Raw genomic sequence first — 19363 nt, 5'->3', positions numbered from 1 at the left:
ATCTCCCCAGGAAGTTCCAGTGCACGGCCACATTTGGGAACTGTTTGGTGCCTCCCAGGCCACGTCAGTCTAGAACTTTTTTACAGTCTTTTCCCTTTTGCCCACTTCCTCCCTGCCCACCACCCCCAACCTTCCCAACCCCCTTGAGAAGCGAATGATTCCAAATGAGAGCGCTGTGTCACAGAGAAAAGTGACACTCAACACCTGTGCTGGCTGGGAGCTTAGTTAGATGAGATCACTTAGTTAGAAGAGATCACTACTTACTGAGTGATACTCTGTGACCAGGCATTACAGGGAGGCACTGTCACAGAGCATAATAACATACACCCCAGTTTGCCCGAGATGTCTGTTTGGGGAGGCCACATCACACATGGGAGATGATTCAAGGGTAACCAGACATGAGGACAGATTCTAAGTTACAGCAACTGATGCTCCGGGAACTAGAACCAGTGAGAAGTGCAAGGTTACAGGGAACAGAAGAAGCAGGGGAGGTCTCCTCAAGGAGACAATGCTTGGATTAAGTCAGGAAGAAGGAGTGGGTTTAGGAAAGGCAGACATCGGTCTGAAACCTCCGTGCAGTGGGAAGAGATGAGCAAAGGCACTTGTGTGCTGAACCACAAGGATAACGAGGATGCTGTTTTTAATTGGTACTTGTGGGGGTGGTTCACTCGCTCAGTTGTGTCCGATTCTTTGCCCCCATGGACTGTAGCCCCTCAGGCTCCTCTGTCCATGGGATTTCCCAGGCAAAAACACTGGAGTGTGTTGCCATTTTCTTCTCCAGGGGATCTTCCCAACCCAGGTATCGAACCTGGGTCTCCCGCATTGGCAGGTGAATTCTTTGTCATTGAGCCACCAAGGAAACCCAAATTTGGAACTTATTTCCTGAATTTGAGCAAACTCTGGGAGATAGTGGAAGACAGGTAAGCCTGGAGTGCTGCAGTCCAGTGGGTCACAAAGAGTCAGACACGACTTAGCGACTGAACTTGTTTCCTGAATTTTCAAGGATGTCAGTTGGAACATCTCATAGATAGTGATCTGAAAGTGTGTCTGAGAGGGAGACTGGAGCAAGTTGAGGCTAGGGAGGGGTGGGGAGCATCTTTGGAGGATGTGGGCCTGGGGGATGGGCGTCGGCCGCTGGGACGTGCTGGGAAGAGGGTGGGATGTGAAGTGGGGGGATGGTCTCTCCCGGGGCACCCCGGCCACAGGAGGACCATTGGCCATGACCCATCCTTCCTACACTCAGAGCCTGAGGTCACATCCCTCTCTTGCCCCATGGGTCAGGCTGGTTTGGGAAGCAAAACATTTATTCTCCCTTGAAAACAAACTTTACATCATTGATCTGCCGCTAAAAAATGTTTGTGCTGAATTCCTGCTTCTGAGCCAGTATGACTCAGATGGTGCACATTTCAAAATTCTCTCAACATCATTTCACATAAAAAAGAAATGTCTTACGTCGGGCCAACTCTGTTAAAAAGCAACAACCTCGTATCACTAATACATTGCTGGATTGATTCATGGTGTTCATCTTCAAAGACCTGGATAATCAACTCTGTTTGCAAATCCTTATTAATGCAGAGATAAATGTTATCATAAATTGAACTTTCCTATGATGAGCTAAATTTTTTGGTCTTTAGAGTTCATTTCCAGAATATTCGATAGCATGACTGCGAGGGCTGCATGGCACTTTCCCAACTGGATGCAGTCAGAGGGTTGGTTTTTTTTTTTTTTCCTCCTTTTCCTTTAAGCGAGATGATAAACACTTAATAAGAAGATGGAACTTGTGGAAAGTGGCCAGAAGAGAATAGCATTCTGCCGACGGAATTCCACTTCAGATGCCGGGCTGGAGAGAAACCCTCCTCTCCTCTCCGCTCCTTCGCCTTCAGAGGATGACTTTAAAAACTGTGAAAACAGAGAAAGCCCAGTGTGTGGTCTTTGGCAATTTCGTAACAGTCTGTGCAGGAGACGGAGGGGGGAGGTTTGCTGGAAAAAATGATTAGCTTTTTCTTTACGATGACAGAAAACAGTTGCAATTCAAGGATGCCAAGGGTTCTGCAGCCCTCCCCTTTGGCAAATTGTTAGGTAATCACTGCTCCCAGGTGGTGCTTTCAATAAAGGCTCTGGAAAGTCACACCCCAGAGATGCCCTGGGGCAGAGCCCCCCTCAGCCAGCCAGGGGAGACAGCGGAGGTAGTCAGGGCAGGGCGAGAGGGAGAGATGCTGGGCTTTCCTTCAGGGCAAGCTGCTCCCAGCTTCCTGGAGAGCCTCCATGGGCCTCTGTCCTGGACTAACAAGCCTGAAGACTGCTCCAGGATGCCTCTCAGATCCCAGGGTGATTGTCCTCGTTGTTTGACTTAAAACATCCCAGGAAGCACCAGGCCCATGTTCCCTGGGCTTCCTCTGCATAGGCAGCCTCTCAGAACAAACAGGGGCTAATTAACTCGCTGTGGTTCAGTCGCTTAGTTGTGTCTGACTCTGTGCGACCCCATGGACTGTAGCCCACCAGGCTCCTCTGTCCATCAGGTTCTCCAAGAATCCTGGAGAGGGCTGCCATGCCCTCCTCCAGGGGATCTTCCCATCCCAGGGATCAAACCTAGGACTTGAAAGGGCAGATTTAAACAGTTGCTGATCAGGGAAGAACAAGAAGGGAGCAGAGTCCCCCTCAAGGGACACATAAGACAATGTCTTTAAGCTCTTCTGCAGAACTGAAACCCCCACTGATTGTAAGGTGTCAGTGTTCTTCATTCTAGAGAAGGGCACGGTGTGATAACTGAGCTCATCAGGGGCCACCTGCTGCTGCTGCTGCTGCTGCTAAGTCGCTTCAGTCGTGTCCGACTCTGTGCGACCCCATAGACAGCAGCCCACCGGGCTCCCCCATCCCTGGGACTCTCTAGGCAAGAATACTGGAGTGGGTCGCCATTTCCTCCTCCAAGGGGCCACCTGAGGCCAGATTAAAGGTCTGCAGGCCCTGGTCTTATCAGCACCTGGGTTCTTATGCCTTGCTATAAAATTCCTCACCAAATCCTCTGGCGTTGTGACACATAGTTTTTCGAGGCAGGAGTCCATTGTGCCCCTCTTTGCCAGGCAAACGTTGTTGTTGAGTCACTCAGTATTGTGAGACTCTGCAACCGCATGGACCCCAGCATGCCAGGCTTCCCTGTCCTTCATCATCTCCTGGAGCTCGCGCAAACTCTCATCTGTTGAGTCGGTGATACCATTCAATCATCTCATCCTCTGTCGTCCCCTTCTCCTACCTTCAATCTTTCCCAGCATCAGGGTCTTTTCCTATGAGTCAGTTCTTTGCATCAGGTGGCCAAAGTATTGGAGATTTAGCTTCAGCATCCTTTCCTACCTCACCTGGAATTCTGTCTCTGAGATTTGCTTTGGCGCCAGTGCACAGAGGCTAGGCATTCAGCATCACCAGCAAGGATGTGATGATTTTTGTTCTTTGAGGCTTTGCGTTTTCTTGTCAGCCCTGACTTACTCTGGCCGGTGTTCCAGTGATGGACAAGTTCCTTAAGCCTGAGCCTCAGATTGCCAGGCTCCTCGATGCAGGACCTTTAAGACATGCCCCGTAAGTGCGGCTGGGTGGGCCCCTTGCCGTCCCCGGTACTCAGGATCCAGGCCAGACAGGGATTAGGTGAATTAGACAGATCACATCAGCTTCCTCGTCCACCATCTTTTCTTGGAATAAAAATGCATTGAAAATATGCATCAAAGGCAACTTGAAAAGTGAAAACTAGTAACAAAAGGCTAAATGTGCCCTGAAGCGCGTGTCTGGAATCAGAAGGGGCCCCGGTCTGTGTGCTTTTGGAGGGTTGGGAGGAGGAGGCTGGTTTATAGATTGACTGCTGGGCCTGGGCTCATGCACCTCAGCTTTAAAAAAATCACCAGTTTTTAAAATAACCCTCTTGACTCTTTCTCCCTGTTGGCATCACTGCTCCTCCAGGCACGCCCCAGGGCTCTGAGGACCCCTCCTGCAAAGCCAGAGATCAGTATACATGACACAGTGAGGGGCGATCCTGCCAGAGTGGGGAGGGCAGTGAGCTGAGACAGCCGTGAGGGATACAGCAGAGCCCGAGGTTGGACATGCGTGCGCCCTGCCATGTGCCCCACCGTCCTCCCTGTATTGTGGCTGCAGCCTGTCACCTCGCTGCTTAATGATATCATTTTAAATGTCTCATTACAGAGAATGTCCAAGCATCACCCCACTAGAGGGAGTGGCCAACAGACGCCTGTGCACTATCACCCAGCTTTTTTTGGTCAAAAGTGAACTGGTGGCCGATCTCATTATTTTATGTATTCCCAGACAAATACTTCTAACACTGGTGTTCTTAAAGCTGATTCCATTCAGCAGTGGTATGCTGGAGTGAATCCATCACAGGAAGAATTCTCAAAGAGCTTCTGCCTTTAAGCAAGGTTGTTGCAGATGGAGGCAGAGGAGCACAGAAAGGATGGATATCGGTAAATCAGGATTTTAATTAATTGCCTCATAAGAAGGACTTCCAAGCAATGTCATGGGGTTGAGTCAGAACTTGATGGAAAAATAAGATGGAGAAATACAGCTGACTCTGCAAAAATGGAACGTGATCTGAAAAAGAAAAGAGAAAACACGAGGGGGAGCACAAACTGAAAAAGGACAGAGCGACCAAGGTATGCCTGGTCACAGATAACGTTGCTCTTGTTCAGTTGCTCAGTCATGTCTGACTCTCTGTGACTCCATGGACTGTAGCACACCAGGCCTCCCTGTCCATCTCCAGCTCCCGCAGTTTACTCAAACTCATGTTCATTGAGTCAGTGATGCCATTCCAACCAACTCATCCTCTGTTGTCCCCTTCTCCTTCCACCTTCAATCTTTCCCAGCATCAGAGTCTTTTCTAGGTCACATGTTTGTGAGTAAATCAGTACTCACAATCGCGGGGCAAAACGAATCCTCCGGGACAATGGGTTTACGTCTCTGGGGCTGACATCTGTAAACACTGAACACGTCTGTTTTCTGGAGGCAGGTGACAGCCCCCGACGTCAGCTCCAAGGGTAGGTGTCCCTTAAACCTGGGGGTCTCCATGCAAGAGGGTATCCAGTTTGAATGAATATTCTACTTCCAACTCCTTGGTTGTAGAATTATTTTTCAATTTTGTTTGAGCAGTGTTAACATTTTCAGATAATCACATACATATGAAGCACGTATGTATTCTCTCGGGCACTTTAACTCAATAATCAGGATGTATCTTTTTTCCCCAAGAGGCCATGTCCATAGTTGAAGGGACACTGGTGTCTGCCTGGAGCCCGTCTATTCTGTGCAGGATGCTGGCAGGGTCAGGCATGCTGGTTCCGTTATCTTCTGCAGTGGACAGGGGGCTGGGCAGCTGCCAGACGGGCCGTGTGGCCCGGTCCTCAGTCCCCAGAGGAGGGGCTGCCCCGCGGCTGCGGTCCATGGGCTCAGGGCACTGAAGGTTCTGCGCTGAGGGGCTATTGGGGATGCGGTGGACGGCAGGAGCCACCTCTGCAGGGTTCTTCTGATGCCGGAGTCCAGCTGTCACTGGTCACATGGATCCTGGGCTATATCTCTCCTGCCTGGGTATTCACAGCTACTCCAGCTGCCCCTGGGGTGGGTGGGTTAAAGTGTGTTTGCTCTGCTTGGCTTAGGGTGATCCATGGCTGAGCTGGACAGCGGGAAGGCCCGGGACCAGAGTGACCTTGATGGGGGTGCGGGGGCCAGGACCTTGCTCAGGTGTGATGGTGGAGATGGGACCACTTGGGGTAGGGGCGAGAGGGCTGGTTTGAATGAGCCTGGTGGAAACAGAGGTGCTGGGGAGTCAGCAGGAGCCCCTGTGGTGGGCTGGGTGTGGGGTCCCAATGGCCCAGGGACCCTCCAGGGAGCACAGGGGCCTGGTGAGCTGCATCTCAACCTGTGCCCTCGCGCCCATCCTGCCTTGGCCAGAGGGAGGCTCCAGGGGCCCAGGGCGCACTGGACCCTGGCTCTCCGGTTTCCAGCCCCGGCTGGTTCAGCTGTGGGAAGGACGGTCGGGACACCTGCCCCTGCCGGGCAGGGCTGCTCCCTCCTGCAGGAAGGAGGAAAGAGCCAGCCATGAGGGACCTGTCGGGTTTGCGGGGCACATTGGTAGGAACCTGGTGTTCAGTTTGCAGACTCCCCCATGTTGTGGCCAAAGCTGAAGGCCAGACATGCGGGAAGGACGGTCATCCTGCCCTGGCTTCCTGGCAGCGGAAAGGGTTTTGGTTCGGCCTGGCTCCTGGTGACTGATGGGTGCTGGAAAGGACTCAGACATTCCCTCCACCTCAGCCAACGCCCGCCCTGCAAGTTTGCTCGTCAGGACGCCAGGGTGTAGGGGATGACTGACGCCCAGGAGCAAGAGACGATGCTTTCTCTGCTGTTTTCTCTTTACTTCTTGCAAATGGTCTGAATGCTTTTATCCACGAATTGGCTTAATTTGCCCATTTTTGGTCAGTTTGTATCCTTTTTCCCCTTTTTTGCTTCACCATGAATTTTTGAATTAATCTAAACCTGAGAACTGATTCCCCGGGACATCAGAGGTGTGATCCTTGACTTTGACCCTTGGGCCTTGACCCTTGGCCCGGAGACGAGAGGCTGAGAGCAAGGAGAAAGGGCGTCTCCTTCGAGGGTCACTCTGATGCTGACCAGGTCTGCGAGATGACTCAGCGTCTCTCATGTTTGTAAAACTGACTTTGTAACTCCTGGGCCTGCTGCCTGTGACAGGATTTTATCCCCTCAGAAGAAATGACCTATTGAAGTGTAGTATATGATTAAGCATTGCATAGCCTTTGATTTCTATTCATATGCCAAGATTAGACATTTTTGGGGGGCAGCTTTCTGAAAGAAAGAATCCTGTGTTCACAATTTCTGGGGCTCACCAGTGCATGGTGACCACAAAAGCTACTTTCCCCGAAAAACACAAGTCCTTCCCTTGCGCTGGTTCTCATTGTTCTCAGCGACTGAATTTGTAGGTGATTGTTCAGCTCTTCTCTCTGTCTCTCTTTTTTTTTCCGTCCTGTCCCATCAGATACGCATTCCAAGAAATTACCTTAAGATCTGTCTGACCGTGAAAGTGGCATTCCCAGCTGTGCTCCAATCGCCCGGATAAAAGAGGTGAGAACATCCTGGGTGCTGATCACCTTTCAAAGCAGGCGTGTGGGGAGTGAGCCTGCACCCTCAGCCCTCACTGCCACCAACCATTGTTGGAAACAAGTCATGATGTCTTAGGAGATGCTGTTCATGCCAGAGAGCTCCAAAAGTTTTCCCAACTGCACACATAAGCAGGAATTACGTCCCCCGCCTTGAAATGTGGCCACTATGCAGAGGGGATGGGGCAGCTGTTTAATAATGCAGAGCAACTGAAAAAAATAAATAGTGATGTACAGAAGTGTTCCAGCGGGTGTGTGGCAGGGTGCCACTGAACGGCAAGCTCTCATCTGATCGACATCACCTGGGCTGGCTGAGCTGGGCTCTGAGGGTCTGGGTTTTGTGTCTCCCAGGAAAGCCAGCCCCCTTCTGTTCAGCACTGGCTCCTGGTCACCTGCTAAATCGGCTGATTGCATGGCCACCAACTCATGGGCCATCCTCAGAAGTGGGTTCGGCCGATGCAGGGTGCTGGCCCCAGGAAGAGGTGGCCTCGCGCAAGGAGCAGTGACCTGACTCTGCAAGGACTTTTGCAGCTGAGTGTGGCCCTGGGTGGACGGGCAGGAAGCGCAGCCCAAGGCTTCCTGGTCCCTGTACAGTCTGTATGTTCTCCAACCTCAGAGACACGGACAGAAGTCCATCAGCTTGGTGTCTACACTGCTCTTATATTGATCTGCTCACAAGGGCCACGGTATCTCCAACAAGACCCAGAGAAATGTCTCTTTTTTTGGACCGCAATTTCATTAGCAAAAATAGCTTCTGCCTAGGCCAAAGAAGGACTGGGTTTAAAAGCAGAGCCATCTTCTCTGGGTAGATTTCAGTTTAGGGAAAAAGTAAAACTGATGACTGCTGTTCTCTCTCAGGCTTCTGTTTCCCAGGGCAGTCAACTGTTTTCACTGCTAAAAGAGAGGTGTCCACACAATATACAACCTGCCAGAACCCCCGGGGCGGGGGCAGAGGGCAGTACCTGCAAGAAGCTACTGCTGTAAACCCAGGCCTCAGAGAAAAGGAAAGATCTCAATAATCTAGGTGTACAAGTTAAGGAGGGCTTCCCTGGTGGCTCAGATGGTAAAGAGTCTTCCTGCAGTGCAGGAGACCCAGGATTGATCCCTGAGTTGGGAAGATCTACTGGGGAAGGAATGGTAAACACTCCAGTATTCCTGCCTGGAAAATCCCATGGACAGAGGAGCCTGGCGGGCTACAGTCCATGAGATCACAAGAGTCGGACATGACTTGGCAACTAAACCACCACCACAACTTAAGGAACTAAAGAAGAGAAAATTAGACCCAGAGCGTGTAGGCGGAAGAAAGGAAGATTAGAGTGGAGATGAATCCAGGAGAGACGAGAAAAACAACAGGGAAAAAACAAAAGAGGATTCTCTGGAAAGACCAGTGCAATTCACAGACCTTTAGCCGGATTGACAGAAAGAGGGCGCTCAGAGGTGTCTGGGGGACTCAGGTCTCTTGGGGGATCAGCAGTGTCTGGGGGTGGGCTTGGGTTGTCCACAGCGCTCGTTCTTCTGTGTTAGGGGGTGGATGGTGCTGGCTGGACTCTGCCCCACCTGGACCCTGAGCCTTCGAAGGGTTGACCTATTAAATGTGGGGTTATGGAAGGTCTAAGGCCACCCCTGGAAGGGTTATAATGCAGGTCAAATAAAACAGGGCATTTTCCACACCTGAGTCTTTCTTCTAGGAACAAAATCGGGAATCACAGTCATCCAAGGAGGGAGGGAAGAGGTGGGGTGTGCCTAGTTGGGCTGGGAGGGGCGGGTGGTGGGGGTGCTGGTCTAAATGCGGCCACTCCCTGCTTTGGCTGGTGACTCCAAGGCCCTTTCTGCCCTGGTCACTCCCCAAGCCCAGTGTTCTGTCTCCTCCAAGTTCAAGGTCAGGGCTGCTGCTGCAGTTCTTCTTGGAGACAGCTCTGATTCTCCACGGAAGGTTCCACTTTCCCAACTGGGCCCAGATCAAATATTGACTTTGCTAATTTTAAGTCATTTCGCCATAGAGAGTGGTGCTTTACAAGGACATGAAGACATGCTCGGGTGGTGACCACTGGAGGACGCCTGGAATCCAGAAGCATAGTCCCTGGAGGGACCCTAGAGGTGTGCTGGGCTTCCAAGGGCCCGGTCCTTGGCTCAGGGCATGTGAAAATGACCCTCACACACCGTCAGTGCCTCTGAACTCTGGAGTCAGGCCATGCTGAGCTGCTGATGAAATCAGTGCTCTCACTCAGCCCAGAGTCGGGGTGCGGGCTGCAGGTTTGGAGCCTGTGGAGCTGGAGGGCTGGGCAGAAAGGCCTGGGCTGGCCCTCTGTCCTCCCCATCCCATCCCCTAGAGTCCTGACCCCACAGCGGGCAGGCGGCGATGGCCACGTGTGCCCACTGTAACTCTTGGCAGACATTCTGGGACATACCTCCCAAGACACACTGCTGTCCTGTAGAACTAGTCTAGGCCTCACAGGCGGCTTGTATGACCAGTTCTTTTATTCTTTTACGTGCCACATGCTTTCATGACTTCAGCTCCTGGGAAGTCATCGTGGCTAGCCCGGCATCCTGTTAGACAGGAGGGTGGGGGGGCATCCTGGGAGGAAGTGAGAACAGATGGGGGTCTGCAGAAGGAGCGTGAACTTGAGTGTTTCACTGTTCATGTTGCTCAGCATGTCCCCATAAGGAGCAAACTCGCCAGGCTGCCAGGCCTGTTGAGTTTCCCCTGCCCTTGGTTGTCGGCAGGCTCTGTGTGGGGGTCACGGGCCCCCCTCCCTCCTCTGCTCACCTGCCGAGGGCCAGGCTTCCGCCCTGCTTCCTTGAACCTGGGGTTGCACGAAGGTGGTGTTGCTATAAACAGAGAGAAAGGACTTGGCCTCTTCCTCATGCTTTTTTAGCAGCCCTGTCTCTCCCCTGTAATTTCCCGTCTCCATTTAGACAGTGCTGCAGCCGCAGAAAGCCATGCTGGCTAGGCCAGCTGACCTGCACCCCGGCCAGGCAGAAGCCTCCTGGCGTTCTGCGAAGATGTCACCTCACCTCACAAATGTCGCCTTCTGTGAAGGGCCAGGCTGTCTGACACACAAGATGGGCCGAGCAGGACTGGTGCACGGGTGCGAAGACTGGAGCTGGTCCACCGCCTGCTCGTCCTGACAGCGTGGACCTGCGGGTGGCACGGGGCGGCCAGGCTCTGAATTCACCCCCGCCTGCCGGAGAGACCCTGGAAGCCCGAGGGCACGCTGGCCTCCCGAGAAGGACGCAGCTCCTTACCTTGGCGGTTTGCCTTTCGATGCCAGGCCAGGTAGAGGCAGCTTCCGGCCCGCCACAGACGACGTTGGGTTGCGCTGTGATTTGTCCTCCTGCCAGGTCCTGGGGGTCCAGCGCCTCAATGTCCCCAGGAAAGAGGACAGCTGTCCTACCACATGCTTTCTGGGTCGACTTCCTGGTCGTTAAGGAGGGGACGGCCGTGATTGAGGGTGTCTTTGTCTGGTAGTCAGCAGTGGGGACAGAGTTCTCTCCTATTTTCCTGAATTCCAAGTTATCCTGCTCAGAATGAAAAAGGCACATGGACCTCAGAAAGCTTAAATGGTGGTGCAGTTTGCCTGACTCCCTGGGGCTGGAAGGGCCCACAGAAGAGACAGATAAGAACGGTGAAAATCCGTTTGGCCTTCCCAGGGGTGGGTTCTGTGGGCTGTCACACGTACAGACCCTCCCCAAGGGTGACACCAAGCATGATGAAAACCAGCCTGGTGGCCTCGCCGATGACGCAGAGTCTGGCTCCCTGAGAACTGATGCCACTGTGCACGCCCAGGACAGTGACACAGTGACATCAGTCACCAGATTCAGTTCCAAGGTGCCCCCGAAGCCCTACAACTGCCTTGGGATGGACTAGGAGTTCTGTGTTCAGACGGTCGCTCTCGGGCCGACACTGATCAAGGCCTCAGCATTAATGAAGTAGGACCACGGTGTGTGCCTCGTGTGTTTATTGGGCAAATAAAGTCTGACACTGAGCACTTCACAAATAGAGGTTGCTGCTATGTCATTCCACATTCTTCAGATCCGAGTGCAGTAACAAAACGGTTCGTTTTTCAGTTAGTTTTTATATTGTTATGTTGATGAGACCTCACGGTTTGAGACGCACCTGTCTTGCTTCCATCACTGATAGGATAACAAACAATTACAGATGTAAGGTTGAGGGTTGCTGGATCAAATACAGGACACCCAATAAATCTGATTTTCAGATAAAGAACAGAACACTGTTTAGTATAAGTCTGTCCCAAAGATTGCATGGGATATATTTATACTGAGGAGATATCCATCATGTATCTGAAGTTCAACTGGATTGTTTTTGCTAAAGATGGCAACTCCAGCCAGGGTGGAAGAGCAGAGGTCAGTTTTGGGGGGAATGACAGAGCTTAGGCAGGCATGCCACTCAACACAGGGACCATTCCAGCTCCAGAGCTCGGGTATGGCCCTAGAGGACTGAGCTCGAGGAAGAAGCTGCAAGCCCAACCTGGGAGCTTCTACCCCGCTGGACTACCTCCAGGACTCTGTGCTATCTCCTCCGAGTGTTGTTCAGTTGCTTAGTCATGTCCAGCTCTTTGTGACCCCATGAGTGGCAGCATGCCAGGCTTCCCTGTCCTTCACCAGCTCCTGGAGCTTGCTCCAACTCATGTCCATTGAGTCAGTGATGCCATCAACCATCTTAGCCTCTGTCACCCCCTTCTCCTCTTGCCTTCAATCTTTCCCAAGTAATCTGATTTTATTTGTAACTAAACAGTCTGAACCAGGAAGGAGTTGCAGAGGCTGTACATAATTGGCTTCCATGAGGTCTGGATAAAAACACCCAAACCTCATGGGCTCGCTGAGGGTAGCAAGTCAAATGGAAAAGTTAGGGTCATGACGTGTCTGACTCTTTATGATCCTGTGGACTGTAGTCTGCCATGCTCTTCTGTCCATGGAGTTTTCCAGGCAAGAATATTGGAAAATTTCTACTCCAGGGGATCTTCCTGATCCAGGGATCGAACCTGCGTTTCTTGTGTCTCTTCCTTTGGTAGGCAGGTTCTTTACCACTGTGCCACCTGGGAAGCCCTCTCAAGTCATGGGCTTATTTTAAAACAGAAAGGACTATAATTTGTAGTTTCTTGTACACAGTGAAAGGACATTTAAAAATCTTCAGATAGTGTCCTTCCAATGAACTCAGAACAATGTCCTTTTTCTCTCCTCATGTGGGGTCCACAGAGCAAATATCGCTTTTATTTCACAGTTGGGGAAACTTGCCCGAAGCCGGTGGCTTCCTCTGTCTTGTGTTGGTGGCTCTGTGTCAGGATCAGGGTTTCTAGCCCGGTGGTCAGTCCCAGCAGGGTCTGCGGTTTCCCTGAGAGTTGTTATGTTTTATTTGGGGAGAGGTTCAAGTTCCCCAATTCCATGTGATTTTTGAAATTCAGACCAAAGAGCTCACCCGGCCATTCACTGTTTTCATCTCTCAAGTTCCACGCCTCTTGTTTTTGACTGTCACGGCACTGGCTCTAACTGTTTCAGGGCTGGAGTCCAACCGAGGCTTCAGACGCTGCTGCTCTGCTAACACCAAGATCTTCTGGAAGTTGTGCCGAACGTCTTCGTGGGTGGAGGACTGAGAGTGACTGGTGGAGTTCTTCCTTGGAAAACTTTTGCTTTTCCACTCTGTGAAGTCTTGCCTCAGCATCAATCCATCCCCTGGAAACGGTGTCTGGCTCATGACAAGCTGGTTTTCTCTTTTCCCCCTGAATCAGTGATTCGTCATTTATTTTGGTCTTGCGAAGACACATTCTCCAATCTTGATGACATCCCCAAACCATTTGACTAAATTAAGTAAAAACGAAGGAAAAGAACCTCCAAATAGCAAACAGGACAGTTGAATCCCTCAAGCTCCGATGTGTGTGGACAAGATCACAGACGCTGCTCTGTGTCCCCCTTCCAGACTACAGACCAATGACTTAAAGATTGAATTGGACCCCGTGTCCCTACTTCCTTGCCCTACAAAATGTGTTTGTCACGAAAAAGAACTTAATTTTTTACTATGATTGAATTACCAGCTGCTTGAATTAAACATTTTCATGATGGTTTATCTCCTACCAAAAAATGTTGTTTCCTTGACACTGGGGTGAGTGTTTCATTAAAGATTATAAAGAGTTTGCTTTACAATTTAAGAAGAGAAAAGCTGTAAGTTACCTGGCATTGGAAGGGCTTTGTACTGTGTCTCGTCATGGCCTTGAGTCGTTGGTGTCAAAAGTCAGAACCTGGCAGATATTGGTGGTGAAGCTTTGGGCCTCTGCCTCCTGTTAGTTGGTAAAGAATCCACCTGTCAATGCAGGAGACCGGGGTTGACCCCTGCGTCAGGAAGATCCCCTGGAGGAGGAAATGGCAACCACTCCAGTATTTTTGCCTGGAGAATTCTGGGGACAGAGGAGTCTGGAGGGCTACAGTCCAGGGGTTCAGGAAAAGTCAGACATGACTGAGGCAGTTGAGCGCAGACACGCATTCATCCAGTTTGTGAAAGAGACCGGGTGGGAAGGAAGGCGGGGACAGGTGGTGGCTTGCAAGTGGCCGACTTCTCCGCCCAGACTGCTGTCCTCACTGTTTGCGGAGGCTACCCAGGGTGCGCACTTTGACTTTAGGGTGAGGGGCCTCCGGTCATGGGCACAGAGGGAAGATGCCGAATGCCGCACCCTGACCTTGAAGCCGGGATGCGGGCAGCTGCGTGGGCAGGCCTCACCTTTTCTGGGGAGAAGGTTGTCATTTGCGACACATGCCTGTGCAGTTTGTGAAAGAAAGAAAGAAAACAGGCTGATAATGTCTCCGTGCCATCGGGCGCAGCTGGAAGCTTCTCTGGCGGAGGGGATGGGCTTGGGCTTTGAGGACTCTCTCCCGGGAGGGAGAGTGTGGGGCTACATGGGGTAGGGGGATGTGTGTGGGTGAGGGGGTGCTGTTCCAGTCCGTGCTGTCTCTCTCCTTGAGTTTCTTTCATCCTTGGGGCATCTTCCCCTGCGGTGTGGACAATGAGCCTCTTGTCGGACCCGAGGCCGCTCTCCAGCTCCAGGTGACTACAGGGCCTTCAGCCTCAGCTCAAGGGCAGCAGAACTCAACACTTGCCAGAGAGAAACAAACCACTGAACTTGAAATCGGTTATCAGAAATGCCTCTTCCTGATAAACAGAAGAAAGGGCCTGCCTCCCCCTCACTAAATAACCCTGGAAAACTGCAGAGAAGGCGTTGACTTGCCTTTTTCTCTCCCAGGTTTATGGCTCAAGGCTCAGATTTCGGTGAAGATCCGCTATGTGAAATTTCATTTCCCTGAACTTCCTGAAAATTTAAACAAATAGGACTATTTTCCAGAATGTTCTGAAGTTTTTATGTTTTTTTTTTTTAAAATTCAGCTCCATAATTTATACAGAGGGACAACTTCAGCAGCATAGTATTTCTATGATTGCATACCCCAAAGTGACTTTAAGAATGAAACCGTGAAATCTGCTGCTCTGCCAAGCCCTGGCCTGACCTGATATCAGCTCTGGGGGCATCAGCTTCCGTCTTGATTTGGGGTCAGTGTCTGCCCACCCATCCCCATCCTCTGCCTCCTCCTTCACTCTCCTTGGAGCTCTGGGGACTTCTTCCTGAACCAGGGCCCAAGGCACTAACTCATAAGGACTCAGCTGGCAGATCCAAGGATCCTGTGACATCTGTCTTTGCAGCTGTTTTGAACTTGAATTTTAAGGCTACTAACAATGCTAAAGGAAATCAACCCTGAATATTCATTGGAAGGACTGATGCTGAAGCTCTAATACTTTGGCCACCTGATGCGAAGAACTGACTCATTGGAAAAGACCCTGATGCTGGGAAATATTGAAGGCAGGAGGAGAAGCGGGTGAGAGAAGATGAGATGGTTGGATGGCATCACTGACTCAATGGACGTGAGTTTGAGCAAGCTCCGGGAGACAATGAAGGGCAAGGAAGCCTGGCATGCTGCAGCCCATGGGATTGCAAAGAGTCAGATATAACTTAGCAGCTGAACAACAACCACAAATAAAGTATTTTAAAAATAAGACGAATGATTGTGGTAACAGTTTGGGTAGTTCCTGCCAACCGTGTCTGACGATTTGGGGTTCTGCGTTGAACTGGGGCTGAGTCTCGGAGGACATGTCTTGGAAAGGTCACCCCAGAGAAAGGACTTCCAGGCGGAGCTCTGAAGAGATGCTGCGGGTGTGGATCTGGGAGAGCAGGGGCAGGGCAGGGGTGAAGGAGGCCCTGGGGACGGGTGGGAGGGTGCTGAGGGGTGGGGAGGAGTTTTCTTGAGGAGTCCTGCAGGCCACAGGGCAAATCCTGAACTTTGCTGGGAGCACGAAGCGACCTGAGCCTGGTCTTCTGAGCTCCCAGCTGGGAGACCCAGGTTATCGGATAAAGGATGCTTGACAAGCATCCTTCCTGGGCAAGTCTGCCAAGGGCAGAACCACAGGTTGGGGAAGTGTCCCCCTTTGAAGTTTCTCCAGTAGGGTGGGTGGTGGGTGGGGGGAGAGCTTGGTGTCCTGAGGACTGGAGCACACTGCACATCACCCTTCAAATCCCAGCTCAGCTGGGTGCAGAGACAAACAGGTGGGCGCACAGGGCTGTCTGGGCCCAAGGGCCTCTGCTCTAGTTCCCTGTCTGGGCTGCAGGCAGCTCCGGCTCTGGGCTGGGGTCTCCCTGGAAGTCCTTTCCCCTCTGGGTTGAGATGTCTTAGGAACGATAGATGTCTGTCTTCTGTCCTCTTCATCTCCCCTGACTTCCCCATCCTCCCGCTTATTTATTTTTTATGTCACGGACCCAAAACCCTTTCAGGCTTTTTAACTGAACAGACTTTTGTTGACTGTCAAGCATATTTAACTGTATAAAAAGGCAAGAGACTGAAACAACACCATGAACTCACATGTAAGAGCTAAAATGATATCAGCCTTTCTAGAAGAAAGTGAAGGAGAAGATGGTTGTGACCACGGGTTCTGCAAAGATTTCTGGAATGGGGCACAGAAAGCAGAAAACAAAAGTATCTGTAAATCGAACATCATCAAAATAAAAAAAAATAAACCTCTTTGCTCTTCAAGACATTGTAAGAAAATGAAGCTGGAGATTTGGGGGAAATGTTGCAAGACCTACCTAGCAACAGACTTGCTCTGAAAAATGCGTCACTCAACAATGAGACTGTGAAAAGCATAGACTAAGACTTCCCTGGTAGTCCGGGGGTTAAGATTATGTGTTTCTGATGCAGAGGGCACGGGTTCGATCTGTGGTTGGGGAACTAAGATCCAAATGATGTGCGGCAGGGGATACCACGTGAAGAGCTTAGTAAAAATGGGCAAAGAACTTGAACACTTTACCAAAGAAGTGAAACGCTGCCTCATGAGTCATAAAGGAAATGCAGATTAAAACCACAATGACACACACTGCACACCCACCAGAAAGCTTAAAATTGGAGAGATCTGCTAAACCAATTCTTAGAGAGGATGTGGACCAACTGGGACTCTCAAAAATTGCTGGGAGGAATGGAAAACAGTGCAGCCACTTTGGAAAACAATTTGTTGAAAAAATTAAAAATACACCTATCAGGTGACCCAGGGCATCCCAGCCACCCTGCTGTGAGGATTTCTTCACGAGACGTGAAGGGAGACCCCTGCATGTGTGAATGCTCCCAGGACCCAGCCAGGGCAGCCACGCCTGCAGGGCTGGAGCTGGACCTGACTTCAAGAACGTTCTGTTCTGATGGGTCTGAGCAGATCAGGTTTCACCAAGCTGATTTAGGAGGAGCTGAGGTCTTTGGAATTATTTTAGCTTCTTGGGGAATTTCTGGGAATGTCTGACATGATGGTTCTGCTTCCGGGACCATTCCAAGCTACAGAATAATCTTTAGAAACCTAGCAGGTTTGCTGTGCTTTGCCAACTTTGTTGTTGTTGTTTAGTTGCTAAGTCATGTCTGACTCTTTGCAACCCCATGGACTGTAGCCCACCAGGTTCCTCTGTCCATGGTATTTCCCAGGTGAGACTAGTGGAGTGGGTTGCCATTTCCTCCTCCAGGGGGGTCTTCCCAACCCAGGGATCAAACCTGAGTCTCCTGCATTAGCAGATGGATTCCTTACTGCTGAGCCACCAGGGAATCCCTTTGGCAACATTTAGGGATGAACAAAACCTCAGTGAGCCTTTGGGGAGAAATGTGTTGAGAAGTAGCTCACCAAAAATGATAGCAATTTGGTACAGGAATGCCAGGAAAGTTTGGGTAGATGCTGATTTTTTTTTTTTTCAAGAAATCTTAGAACCTAGGTAGAAGAGGTTCTGTCAGAGGCCACTGGGTTTAAAAGCAAGGAGAGGGAGAATATCCTGTGTGTGGACACAGATTAAAGACATATAAGCAGTGCATGTAAGCTGCATAACGTGGGGCTTTAACTTATGTAAAGAAAACATTTTAAAAATACTTTGGAACAAAAATTTCTGAACATTGTACATTCTTGCATTTCTGCACCCAAAAGACATGTCATTTGTTTCTTAACCAACATTATATGACAATCTTACTTTTGACAAATAAGTGCAGTATAAGACATTTTTGGTCTGAAGTGTAAAGCAAGCTACTAAAGGTAAATCTGTTTACAAATAGATATTGTAGAAATAACACAAAAGAATGAGAATGACCCAAAACATACCCAGTTGTATAAAGTTTCTTCCATTTCCAGGAACAAGAACAAAGCTGAAGATCTAGTTTAATTTTGATGCTGAGAAATGTACAAAATAAAAGAAAAACCAATCAAGGTCCAATGTGGTTTGACCCTGTATTGAGCCTCCATTGTTGGAAACATGATTTTTTTTTTTTTTTTTTTGGTTTCTGAGAAATCAGATCAGAATGCAAGCCACACAGGTGGGAGTCCAGGACCTGTAGGTGTTAAGCTGACTAGCTCTCATTATGGGAGGGGGCAGAGATGGAATGAGGACCTTGAAGGAAAGGGGCCACGAAGACCCACCCTTCCAAACAGGAAGAAAAGCCACAGGACCTACAGAAAAGGCAATGATAAAACATTAACATTTTTGTACTGATAGATTCTAGATCCAAGTCTCTCTGTGAAAAGTCAAAGGCAGGGTTGACCATGCTGAAATGTGTTTGGATGTCAAATCAGTACACATCGTTGCCTGAAATCATCAGCTCAGTTCCCTGGGTAGTTTCCTCAATTGTCTGCCCCTATTCTTCAGGACAGGTCTGCGTTAGGAGCTCAGGTAGGGTTCACCCAGCCCCACCATCATTTGGAACTGTGTTGAAAAGTGTTCATTAAGCCAGTAAGAAATGGGTTGGCACCATCCCTCTCCACTGAGGTCTGGAACCCAAACTTGATAGCGTGAGTGGTAGAAAATACATGTGAAGTGGTATGATTAAAACCGAATTATCAACAGCATGTTGGTTGAACATTTAAAGTGTGCCCAGGCCAAGGGAAAGTGGGTTCAGTTGCAAGATCTCTGGGTTTAGTTAGGATGAGGTTAAAGTAATTTGGTGTCTTTTGAACAGCCTGGGGAGGAAGCCGGATGCCCCACATTCTGCTTCCTCCCCATTCTGCTGGGGGCTCAGTCGCCCCTTGTCCCCTGAGTCTCTCCTCCAGTGGCCTCCCAGTTAGTGTGTCAGGATCCAGCTGAGTTTCTCACAGTTCTAAGGTTGCCAAGTGGAACCTGCCAGATCTTCCGAGAGCACAGGCCCAGAATAGGAGCGCTGTCAAGTCCGCCCATGCCTTTGGTGGTGAGAAGTCCTGGGCAGCCTGGAGTCAAGGAGCTGGGCAGTGGCTTCCCCTCCAGCTGGGCAGCTGCAGAGAATGCAACCAGCTTTGGTCATTGCAACAGCTCAGTCAGATTTATTCTACTTTTCTTTGCTGTTCATTAATATTTGGAAGTTTGGTGGGATCCATTTGTCAGGCAGAAGAAGGGACTGAATGCTAATTTAGGAGTGAAGGAATATTTATAACCCTACAAACCTACCAAGTAAGTAAAGGAAAAGGCAGAAAATTCTCAGATAAGGATGAATGTCAGGAAATCATTGGGAGGCAACATTTCTGGTCATATGAAAGTTACATCCCCTTTTGTTCTTGTCTCCTGTCCAAGGTCACCTTGTATATCCAAGGCGTGTTTCCTGCTATCAGACAGAGTCTGGATCTATAAACCAGGAGTGCTTCTCTACTTCAAGTAACAGAAAACCAGATT

At 50.2% G+C, this 19363-nt stretch overlaps 1 long non-coding RNA gene across 1 annotated transcript; it reads left to right on the top strand.

The window, feature by feature from the left end:
• Window positions 1–242: 242 nt before the first annotated feature.
• Window positions 243–18064, top strand: LOC114116618 (uncharacterized). The gene is made up of 3 exons (XR_003590480.3): window positions 243–4649; window positions 7037–7122; window positions 9158–18064. It is a non-coding gene; the product is annotated as an uncharacterized LOC114116618 (long non-coding RNA).
• The last annotated feature ends 1299 nt before the right edge of the window (window positions 18065–19363 follow it).

The sequence above is a fragment of the Ovis aries genome, chromosome 10 (assembly GCF_016772045.2).
Source record: "Ovis aries strain OAR_USU_Benz2616 breed Rambouillet chromosome 10, ARS-UI_Ramb_v3.0, whole genome shotgun sequence".
Lineage (NCBI taxonomy): Eukaryota > Metazoa > Chordata > Mammalia > Artiodactyla > Bovidae > Ovis > Ovis aries.
The sequence above is the reverse complement of the archived record's forward strand: the minus strand, read 5'-3'. Positions and strand labels throughout refer to the sequence as shown.